This window comes from Zalophus californianus, chromosome 13 (genome assembly GCF_009762305.2).
Source record: "Zalophus californianus isolate mZalCal1 chromosome 13, mZalCal1.pri.v2, whole genome shotgun sequence".
Lineage (NCBI taxonomy): Eukaryota > Metazoa > Chordata > Mammalia > Carnivora > Otariidae > Zalophus > Zalophus californianus.
In genome coordinates this window covers 43,235,997-43,248,298 of record NC_045607.1, presented here as the reverse complement: position 1 = coordinate 43,248,298, position 12,302 = coordinate 43,235,997, and positions in this window count along the sequence as shown.

Below are 12,302 nucleotides of genomic sequence, written 5' to 3'. Positions count from 1 at the left end.
CCAGGTCTTTTGTAGTTCTATACAAACTTTAGGATTGTTTGTTCTAGCTCTGTGAAAAATGCTATTGGTATTTTGATAGGGATTGCATTGAATGTGTAGATTGCTTTGGGTAGTATAGATATTCTAACAATATTTATTCTTTTAATCCATGAGCATGGAATGTTTTTCCATTTCTTTACATCATCTTCAATTTCTTTCATCAATGTTTATTAGTTTTCGGAGTACAGGTCTTTAATCTCTTGGTTAGGTTTATTTCTAAGTAGCTTATGGTTTTTGGTGCAGTTGTAAATGGGAATAAGATTAAGATTCATTAAAATACTCAAGTATCTTAACGAATGGCTTCAGATAATCAAACCATGTATACAGTGTGATGACCCACAGCATCTGCCTTGCAGTGAAAAATGCCAGGTTCATGGAGATTACCCTTTGGCAGTGGTCTTCCCCCTGTGCTGTTTTGATCTGTTTGCAGTTTTATACCTATGTCCCAAATGCTTATTACCAATACAACTGTTTAATAACTATATAAAAAGTTATATTATCTGAGAATATATTAGGAAATAAATCTTTACTTTTCACAGAAAACTTCAAAGAAAATGGATTAACATAAGATTATTTTGCTATGTTTTCACTATATACAACAAATGTAAATTTTGTACAATAAATATTTCCTAGGTTAAAAAAAAGTGTCCTTCAAAAACTAATGATGTAATGTATGGTGATTAACAGAACAATAAAAAAAAAGAGTCCCTTTAATATTTTTTGCAGGGTTGGTTTAGTGGTCATGAGCACCTTTAGTGTTTGTTTGTCTGGGAAACTATCTCTCTATTCTGAATAATAACCTTGCTGGATAGAGTATTTTTGGCTGTAGATTTTTCCCACTCAGCTTGTTGAATATATCATGCCACTCTCTTCTGGCTTTCAGAGTTTCTGTTGAGAGATCTGTAGCCAGCCTTATGGGTTTTCCCTTGTAAGTTAGGGACTTCTTTTGTCTTGCTGTTTTTAGGATTTTTTTTTTTCTTTATTGCTGTATTTTGCAAATTTAATTACAATATATCTTGATGTTGACCTGCTTTTGTCAGTTTTGATGGGGGTTCTTTGTGCCTCCTGGATCTGGATGTCTGTTTCCTTCCCCAGATTTGGGCAATTTTTAGCTATTATTTCCTCAAATAAATTTTATGCCCCCCTCTTCTTCTTCTGAGACTCCTATGATACAAATGTTATTACCTTTGATGGAGTCATCGAGTTCCCTAAGTCTATTCTCGTCTTGCATAACTCTTCATCCTTTTGTTCAGCTTCATTATTTTCTATTGGTTTGTCTTCTAGTCACTAATTTGTTTCCCTGCTTCTTCCATCCTTGTATTCATTGCATCAAGTCTGTTTTGAATCTTTGTTATTGCATTTTTCATTTCTTTTGTTTTTTTTAAGATTTATTTGACAGAGAGAGACACAGCGAGAGAGGGAACACAAGCAGGGGGAGTGGGAGAGGGAGAAGCAGGTTTCCCGCGGAGCAGAGAGCCTGATGTGGGGCTCCATCCCAGGACCCTGGGATCATGACCTGAGCCGAAGCCAGACGCTTAATGACTGAGCCATCCAAGCACCCCTGCATTTTTTTCATTTCTGACTGATTGTTTTTTAACTCTTTTTTCTCTGTGGTAAGGACCTCCCTGAATTCTTCCATTCTTTTCCTAAGCCCAGAGAGCATCCTTATGATCGTGGCTCTAAATTCTCCATCAGACATATTACTTATATTGGGTTTTGATTCGATCTCTGGCCATGACCTTATCTTGTTCTTTCATTTGGGATTAATTCTTTCATCTGGGATAAATTCCTCCATCTTGGCATTTTTTCAAAGTCTCTGACCTCTAGAAAAGCCTGCTACGCTTTCTGGTCCTGACAGTAATGGCCTTATGAGGAAGGGGTCATATAGTGTCCAAGGCCTGGCACTTACAGGAGTGTCTCCGGTGTGTGCCATGCGCACTCTGCTGCTGTGTTTTGGCTGCTCTGTCCTTCAGGCCAGGCATCTGCCGAGGGTCCCCTTGCCTACTGTGGGCAGTGTTTGGACCTTGGTCAGAGTGTGGGGAGTTTTAACCAGGTGTGCTCTGGTCTGCTTGTTAAATGAGACCTGAAGCTACTTTCACTAGAACTGAAGCCTTGCAGAACTCTCTGTTCAGTAAATGAGGTGTGTACAGGGATTTCTGCTGGTCTTCTGGGGAAGGGGCCTGCTGCCCTGGGACTGAGACACACCTGCTGGAGAAAAGCAGTCCCAGCAGAGCACAGGGGAGTGGCATTTGGTGTAAGGAGCTTAGGGAGCCGGTGTGAGTGCTGTGCTATTTACCTCAGGTGGCTCCACCCCTATGCTGAGGGGTGGCAGAGGGAAATGGCGCCCTTGGTTTTTTGTCCCAGGAGATGTGACTCTGCCAACACCATCTCTCACAAATGTGCTCCAACAAAAGCGAACAGTCTCCCCCCATGCACCTTAGGTGATCCTCAGATCGTGCCGTCTGTCCCAGGGTTGCTTGCCTGCCTTTACTCCAGGATTGGGCAGCACCCTCAGGGCTCTATCCCAGCCAAGCCCACTGACCTTTCTAACACCAGTCTTCAAGCCCCGCTAATTGCAAAGTCTCAGGAAAATCAGCCCCTCTTGTTTTCCCAGCCACTGGCTTTAGGGAAGTATTTTCCTTGTGTGATCCCCTATCTGCTTCACTCTCTCTCACCTTTCTCTGCAACCAGGGCTCCCGCCCCTCCATCGTACCTGCCATCTGTTTCTCCCCCAAACCACATCTCTGCACCTCCTACTTTCTGTGACGTGGCCTCTTCTCTCCCTCTATTGTGGAGTTTGTTCTGTCGGTCCTCAGGTCCATTTCTTGGGTAGTCAGAATGATTCGATAGTTATCTAGCTGTGTTCCAGGGATAAGGTGAGCCTAGGGGTCTCCTTCTATGCCAACAACTAAGCTCCCCTCCTCTAGGTTGCTATTTTAAAACTTCCGCTTAACCCAAGTCATAAGGAGATTGCTAATTAATGGCTCTCCAATCATCTGGGAAAACAGAGTGGATGCATTAGAACAGAGCGACCGGAATGTTGAGGTTGCTAAGAGAAAAGTGGAAGAATAGATTTACAGTGGGGTCTGGGAGTTTTTTGTTTTGTTTTTTTTTTTTTTCTTTTGAGAGAGAGAGAGCAATTGTGGCTGGTGGGGAGAGGAACAGAAGCTCCACGTTCCGCACAGAGCCCGACTCAGGGCTCTATCTCACCACCCCATGATCATGACCTGAGCTGAAATCAAGAGTCAGACGCTTAACCTCTTAACCGATGGAGCCACCCAGGTGCCCTGTGTTTAACATTTCAAAGCTGGAAGAGGGCAATATGATAATGAGGTCCAAGGACATGGTTTCAGATTGCTAAATTAGATTGGGGGGAAGAGCGTTGGCATAGGGATGTCAAGTCAACTGAGCAGCCAAGTTGTTGGATGCACTGTCTGTGTGGCCAAGGAAGATCCCTATGAGAAGAATGAGAGGAACAGGGAGAAACTGGTGCCAAAGTCTTCAGTGAATTAGGGCAGCTTTGGAGGATGACTGAAAATGATGATTGTGGAGGGGGCGGTAAATGTAGGGCTGAATGGTATAAACCTTGAAGGACAGATGGTATTTGAGAGCAGGAGTTAAGATCTTGAAGGAGCAAGAATGCCAACTCCACCTCAAGGCCCCGATAGATGCTGGGATACATGAGGTAGAGCAGAAGGGCTTCTCTTCTAGAAGGCTGCCATGAAGAGCCAGACCCCAGTTAGGACTCGTACTCATACTAGATTGAGATGTGGCATTTATGACTTAACATTATAATATAAGCATCGTCATGAACTTAACATCTCTATGACATCCAGTTTAGTGAATATTCATAACTGGCTTTGGTCATTTGCCCTATTGTTTGTTATTTGGGTTGTTTCCAATTTTCCTTATCATAAACAATGAAGTAATGAGCCTATTTATGACTCAGTTTTTTTCAGCACTTATGAATGTTTCATTCAGATAGTTTCCTAAAAAGGGACTTTCTACCTTAAAGCATATGAACATTTTCCCAGCTCTTGATGCTCATGGTTCCATACTCATCTTGGATTTTCTTTGCTCCAGCCCTGGCACCAAGCATTTCTCCAAGAATTCCTGGTTCCTTTAAGTAGAAATTAGTATTCCCATGTCAAGATCTGGGCACTAGATGTGTTCGTTGAACCGGCATGTCACTGTCATCAGGCCCTCTCGGCGGACAAACACAGAGAATATATCGAGGGCCTGAGTGTCTGTGTATGCAATATAAGTGTACATAAGCGCACACACAGATGCTATTTCTCATCTGTAGGAGTGGTCACAGGAGTCCTGGAGAGTCTGCCTGCCCTCCAGGGGACGTCCTCTTCCAGGTGCAAGCAGGATCACGTGGAGAGTGACCAGGTATGGAAGGGCTGGGCTGCTCAAGCATATCAGGTGCCTCTACTCTAGGCCTTCAGGACTCCCCGGGGAAAACCAACAGCACCGCCCCCAAATGAACTATTTCAAACAGCGGCATTACAACCCAGTTGCCTCAGTCAGTGCTCTGCTGAAGGCGTAGGTTACATACGCACGCTGGGGGAACGTAGCAGAGTGATGTTTATTCATAGATCTATCTACTTTATTCTTTGGGCATTGATATGTCCTTTTTTCTATGAAACAAGGTGATGATAGATGGTAGCATTCCTAAATCACCCTCTATTGTTTAATTTTAAACTTTCTAGTCCACAAAATAAAAAAAAGAAATCTAGGAGGATTGTTGGCCATCCTTTCTAACCTGTGAGAAGCCTGCCTTGGGCCTCACCAAAGAGAGAAGTCTGTTCTGGTGGGAGTGGGCTGCCTCTGAAGGATTCTAGGGGGCACAAGAGAGGGGACATGATCCGGTCTGGAATTTGGGACAGGCACTCCGCAGGCTTCAGTTTGTGAAAAGTGAATGGTGAGAGAAGATCCTAGAGACAGGGAGAGCCCTCCCCTCACTTCTGTAGAGTGATGGGCACGAGCAAGGAGAGCCTGAAGAAATGCAAAGGTCAAAGACAATGGACATGCAGGAAAAGGGACCTCTTTAGCTTTGAGGCTCACTTTCTAAGAAGAGTTTGAGCACATCTTTTCCCTAAACTGCTGGAGCTTATTTGCTATTTTGTTTTTTCCCATAATTTCATTAAGATAAAGAGTTTGCCCTTCAGGACAATCTAAGAATGGTAAAAAAAAAGAGTACAGTTTTTTTCCCCTAAAAAATCTTTTCTTCTGCTGCTAGCCAGACGAGTCTATTTTGGCGAGCCTTCCATTGGTAATAGCTGCTTTCTCCATTCTGTATTCATGTATCAACTGTATCTGAACTCTAGTAATAATCAGGTGTCTTCTTTGAAACTTCAGTGTCTCCTATCTGGCCCTAATGCACACCACACCTTAGTAGCTACCTGACATGACTAGAGTAAGAATGAATGGTGAAGATTCATACAGAAGGGAAAAATCATTCTTCCCAAAGGGCTTCTAAACCAAGGGTTGAGAAAAAAACAGACAGATGCATGTAGCCAAAGCGAGAGAGCTGAGGCTTTCGTGCTCCTGCCCCTGTGAAATCCATCTGATGATAGCATCTGTGAGGAGGTTGCGATGCTAAATGAGGACCTACTAAGAGTGTTCAGCCACAGTTAGGATGCAAATGTCTACTGAATCAGCTGGAACTCTCCCCTTTGTCTTTTACTGTATTCCTATTGCCAAATTTGAGGAGACAATCTTTACTTCCCTGTCCTTGGTATATATCAGTCTTTCCTGGAAGACTAAGTCTGGTCAGGAACAAATGGTCTTGTGGGACTATTGGCAGGTGTGCGCTTGGCATCAAAGGGGCAAGAGCTCTCCTGTACCCCTGACTGGTCTTGTCGAGCTGGTGGACACTGAGCTTCCCCAGTTAGTCCTTCTTCCCCAGATGGATGTGGGGCTCGATTCCAGGACCCTGGAATCATGACCTGAGCCAAAGGCAGGCTCTTAACCGACCACGCCCCCCAGGCACCCCCAGACTCACACTTCCTATGCTGGGAAAGAAACATTCAGCTCACCTGGTGTCACTTCCTCATCACAGCTTCCCAAGGGTCCTCTGGGCTTTTCCAGGTCTGCTTATTGTGTGATCCTCAGGTGAAAGCAGCTTTGTCACCAGGATAGCGAGTGAGCAACCTAAAAGGAGGAATGGAGGGGCCTATAACATAATGATTAACAGTGGGGGCTCTGGAGACCCGACTGCCTGGGTTCAAATCCCAGCACCACCTCTGGCCAGCTGCATGACCTTGAAGAAGAGATTTACTTCGCAACCTCAGTTTCCTCGTCTGTAAAATGGGAGTAACAACAATGGTATCCACTTCACAGGATGGTGGTGAGGAATAATTCAGATATTCCAACTCAAACGCCTGGCATGATGCCTAGCACCGGATGAGGGTTAGGACTGTCCCTGTGTGAGCTCATCACTGCTGCCCTGCATGCAGCCGCCCTCCGTCTCACTTCTGGAACGATTGTCACCAATAGCTCCCTGACGAATGGTTGTGAGAGAATGAGGTGGAGAATATACATCAAGTACCAAGAACTGGGCATGGCACAAAGTAGATTAATTCCTAGCCCTTCTCCCCCCAACATGCCTTCCTAATTCCCCTGAAAACTCTCAGCACACCCAGTTCTTTACAACACAGGGCCTCGGGAATCGATGAGCAGCAGAAGAGGTTCAGGCAAAAACCATCTCATTTCTTTTCCCTTCTTCTTTGCAGTTGGGGAGGGCTTTAGTATTTTCCTCTCACATTTCTCTATCCAAGTAGCACAGAGTCTCTTTGCAGTCCCTTAGGAGGGATAATGCAAATTCCAATGAACTGTCATGAGCCCAGGGCAGCACAATCTTTTTTTCTGAATGCAAACAGACCACACGGCAAAAGACCGGCTTATGGCTCTTAGGGACTTTGTGGACTTGCAGTTTTTTATTTCTTTTATTTCAAACCCATAGGCTCACAGTGTTGTGGCAAATTCACTGTCCAGAGAATGCTCTGCCAGTTTGTAATAACAAAACTGTACCTGATGTTATCTGCGCAACCTCAGGAATCTCGTGCCAACGTCAGAAGTGTGAAATGGGGCTCACCTTTTGAATGACTTTTCTTTAACTTCCATGGTTCAATAGTTGGTGAATCTAATGATTTACTATTTAAAAACAAAAACCAAAAAACACCTCCCCCACTGCCCCTCTGTTGACAAATGCTGCCTCCTTCTATATTCTGTAGTTGAATCATTTTGTGAACAATGTCCATGAAGCCCTAGGAATGGGAACGTACAAGTCATTCATTTCCTCACAGTATATTTATTTCATTCAGCCTTAAAACACGGGCTGGGATTACTTCCTGACATAGTAAAGATCTCCCAGTGGAACCAGGAACTAAAGAACATTTACAGTCTGCATAACTCCTGATGACCTCAAAGGAGTGAGGTGGAATGGAATGGATGCTGCTTTTCAAATGTAATGTGATTCCTATTCATTTCTCAATTAGTCCATGGAATATGTGCATTAAGAAATCTCACAGCCATGTAGTGCTCTCTAGCCTCTTGGTTACATATTTCTTAATTGTTCACATAACCATATATTTTACATTAGAGCTGAAGAATTAATGCCATTTAATTTCTTTAGTAGAGAAAGAAAATCAGCAAAAATTAACTGTGATAGTTCTGCAAACTTCTTTTATTTTTTAAATTAATTTTTTATTTTTTTATTTAATTTTACAATTTTTTAATTAAAAAAATTTTTTTTTCAGTTCTGCAAACTTCTTATGGTCAAAGCTAAGATCTGCTTTGGGTGTTTATTAATTCTTAAAAGTCTGCTAGTTTTCCCCTAAGGATGAGTGAAATGTATGCTTTTTTTTTCCATCTCATAGCAGGGAGCAAAACCTAGAAATTTCTTAGGTACTGTTTTAATTGATCATTGAACACCTTGCTCCCATTGTGATTCCTCCTGGACTCATAGATGGTCTTCCTATCTCCTGCCCACTCACAGACCCCATCCTGGCCTCTGGTCTTACCCTCACACCACTCAACACTTTGTGGACTAGCCATTCTGACCTTCTTGGTGTCTCCCTGTTAGATCCATTGTCCCACTTCATGTCAGACTCTGGGTCCACTTTGTGTTTGTGAATGCTGCACATCTTGTGAATAGAAATACTTGATGATCTCAGTTGGACTGGTCATAGAAGCACTAATGCAGTCACACTGACAAATGACCAAAAAGAAACTGAAAGCTGAATTGCTCCACCACACAGAGCATGTGTCCATAGAGGTGAAGATAATCTGAAGACCTCAATGCCTAGAGGGTGAAGGTGTCTCCTGTGGCTAAGAGTGAGGGCTCTGGAGCACACCTGAGGGGGGATTAAATCCTAGCTCCATCACCTTACTTGTAACTTTGGGCAAATTACTTGGGTAACCTTGACTGTAGAGATAAATATGGATAGCCAACCTCACAGGGCATTGAGTAAGATTATCCATGTAAAATGCTTAGAGTATACTTACTCTATAGTATACACTTAATAAATGTACACTTTCTGGTGTATCATCAACTTAATATTATTATATATTGCTTTTAATTTATTTCTCTTTGATAGCGGACCTTAAATTAGACACCTATCTGCCATGTAATTCCATTCATTCATTCATTCATTCACTTATCAAAGGTATATTAAGTATCTACTGTGTGCCAGACACTCTCTTCTAGGTGACAGAGATAGAGATCCCTGACGTGAAATTTATATTCTAGTGGGGTGGGGGACAGACAAGAAACAATAATAAACCTAATAAATACCATATAATATAAATTATATAATGTATATATATTTCTATATTGTGTATATATATATGATTTATATAAACACTACAGGAGAAGGAATATTTGAGCAGAGAAATGGAGCTCAGGAATCCTGGGGAGCCTGGGGGGCAGGTGTGATCGGCAGGGGCCTCAATGAGAAGGTGATGCTCCAGCTAGAACTTGAAGGGGGAGAAGGAATTGGCCGTGAGCCTATGTGGGGGAAGAGCATCCAGCCAGGGGAACACCCGGACAGACGCCATGAGTGTGAGTGTGCCCAGCATGTGCAAGTCCAGGTGGGAGGCCCGGGGTGCAGGAGTGGAGGGAGAAAGGGGGAGCTGAAGCTTTTAAGCAGAGTGCAAAGGGGGGCATTGTAGGGTTTTGAGCAGAGAAGGGGCTAGGTTCTCATCCACCGACAGGGCAGGGGTAGGCAGGCCAGTTCTTCACTTCCAGCCAATGTGAACTTTTCCCACTAGACTTGATCCGGTCTAAAAGGCCTCCACATCTTTACCAAGATTTTGTCTTAACCACAGACTCACATGGGTCAAGTATCTCTGTTGTACCCTTATGTGATTAGACTTCTGATAAGACAAACCCTAGGTAAAATAATTAACCTTTAGATAAATCAACAAGTCACAGTTCATGAATTTTCTGAATGCTGCTGCCTCTTGTGGTTCCGTCCACATGCAGTTTTTAGCAATATCATATACATCATCGTAGAGACCTATATACGCAGTCAGAGCATAGTGACTTGTAACATTGTTTCTGAGTTAATAAACAGAGGATTCTGTTGATACCTTTCCCCCTGTGTTCTACATAGTTCTTGAAAATGCTTAGACTCTCTTTGTTGATCTGATACTATGTGAGATCATGTCTCAATTGTATGATAGGATTTCCTCTGGAGCAGATATTCAGCTTCATCTAGTGCGCAATCATACAGTTACAAACTCAATCAAGGCTTATTTAGATTGAACCGGATTTCCTCATTTAGTTTTCAATCTATTAAGTACTGGGAATTTGTGCTTGGTTTTGTGTTCATGAAAACTCAGATGAGGAATGCTGCATTAAAACAATGAGAAGTTTCTATTAACACACTGTCTTCTGCTGTAATCTACTTCACAAAGAAAAAGTAGAAAAATAGGATAAAAGATATAATTGTTATAAATGACACTACTACTGCTTTTCAGTGACTTTTTATCATTTTGGTCAATGTAGCATTGAAGTTTGCCTGGAAGCAGAGTTGAAGTTTAAGAATTTAAGATAATTGAAAGATTGGATAGATGTAGTGATCAGCTTAATGTCCACGGGAGTATCAATTTTTGCTGCTATTGGGTGGAGGGACTGAAGGCATCGGATCTGAATTTATTATCTTCTAAAACAATTTACTATTTATTATGAGGAATACAATGTAGGCTACTAGAAAGAACAACGTAATATAGCAGGTAGTCAATATGTATAGGGATCAACTTGAAAATTAAAGGCGTCTCTAGACACCGTGTAGCATGGGCTGCCACCTGAAATGCCTTTAGGGGAGTGGCAGGAAATGGGAGGGAGTGAGGGAAACCTACCAGCCTCAGAGGACAATGGTAACTGACAGCCACGTGTCTGGGACGCAGTAGGGAGTGATGAGGACATTGGTAAATTGGAGAGAACATGCTCCATCTAAATGGGTCCGCCACTTCTCAGCCAATTCCTGCCACATGAAAACAAAAGCCGCTGTTGCCAGATCTTCTGATTTTGGAAGAGGAGCCAGAAATTCTGATTTTTAGGCATCAGATTTCTCAATTTTTAAATGTTGGCAGCTAGTTAAAAAGAAGAAAAACAAACTGTCAGTCTAACAAAACGTGCCTGCAGGCCACATTCCGTCCATAGTCTGCCTCTCTGTCACATCTCTGTGTACATTTCAGACGGTGGAACCGAGAAGTAGAGGGACCCTTTATATTTGTGCTGGGGTTCCAGAAGCCTCATTCCTCACCGCCCTCTGTCTAGAAATCACCTCATCACAAATAGCTTTTGTCAGAGAGAGTATTCGATTGTTGCTATTAGCAACAGTGGCTGTTATTGGAATCACAATTACTCTAAAGTGGCTAGAAATGTACTAATAACATATAAATATATAGAATGTATATATTTGTTTTCCAGATATGTTAATACTTTCATATTATTTGGCAAAAATAATTATAAGTCATATAGGAACAAATCTATAAGCAGTTGAAGTTCAGAAATCTGAGGCACAAAACAATTAAACATACTACTCAGGGTCTCACAAGGAAGGCAGTGGCAAACCTGAGGTTAAAACTCAGGTTGATTTACTCTGATTGATGAGCTATTTCTCTAGTCAAGATTTATTATATTTACACGCAAGGTTGTAATCAAATTTAGTATTAAATCCTACTGCAAGAAAAAATATGCACCACATTCATGTGTGAAGCGGCTAAACTATATGCATGATGTACCCTCCTGGGAAAATCTGAAAAGTGTAAAGGAATTTGTTAGAATACAAATATACACATGTGTGTTCTCAAACACGTTTTGAATTATTTTTTTGTAGAATTAACCGTTTTCTTTTCATTTACCTGCTCCAAGACCACTGCAAGATGAAAAACATAACTGTGAAAGAAATTGAGCACACACAAAAAAGACAGAACAGGTGATGGTTATGTGTCTTTTATTTGTGACATTTGAATTCCTAAGCTCACATGAACTGATTTCATAAATATCCTTTCATTTCCTCTTGCTTTTCTAATTGATGTAATTGTATTAGTTTGTTCTTATAGTCAAACCTTTAATTTAATCACAGATGGAACTAAAATATAGTAAACATTTTTTTCTGATGCAATTAGAAAAGATACAGGAAAATCTTAAAATTAGAACACTAAAAACTAGTAACACAGCTTAAATGTCAGATTAGAAATGGACTCTCCCCTCTAAAAGTTACAAAAATCCTTATTTATTCATCAAAAAATTCCTACCCAGAATTAATAATTTCCCAGAGGAAACAACCTGTTAAAAGTGTTTGGCTGTTGACATACTTTTTAAAGCAGGGGGGAAAAACCTTCTATTTCCAAAACACTTTGTTTGGCTAATTCTAGGAGAGAATCAACTATTTTAAGGACCAAAATGATCCAAACACAAATGACAACAGTATTATCCAAAAGACACATCTGACTCCTTCTTGTGATTTTTGCCTCTATACACATTTCTTGAAGACATGGCTCTACTTGTCCCATATTTCTTTGACTCACAGTGTGATACCCATGGGGTGTGGAAGTGATGGAAGGTCAGAGACCAGAGGGAATGATGTGCTTCTATCAATGACCAGATGACGACTTGGCCTACATCACCACAAAAAGATGAGAGGTGCTCCATCCAAGTCTCTTAACACTTTGCCAATTAAAGAAGGGATTAAAACAAAACAGCATGATCTGATGAGGCCTATTAAAGGTAGAAATGAAGGCAA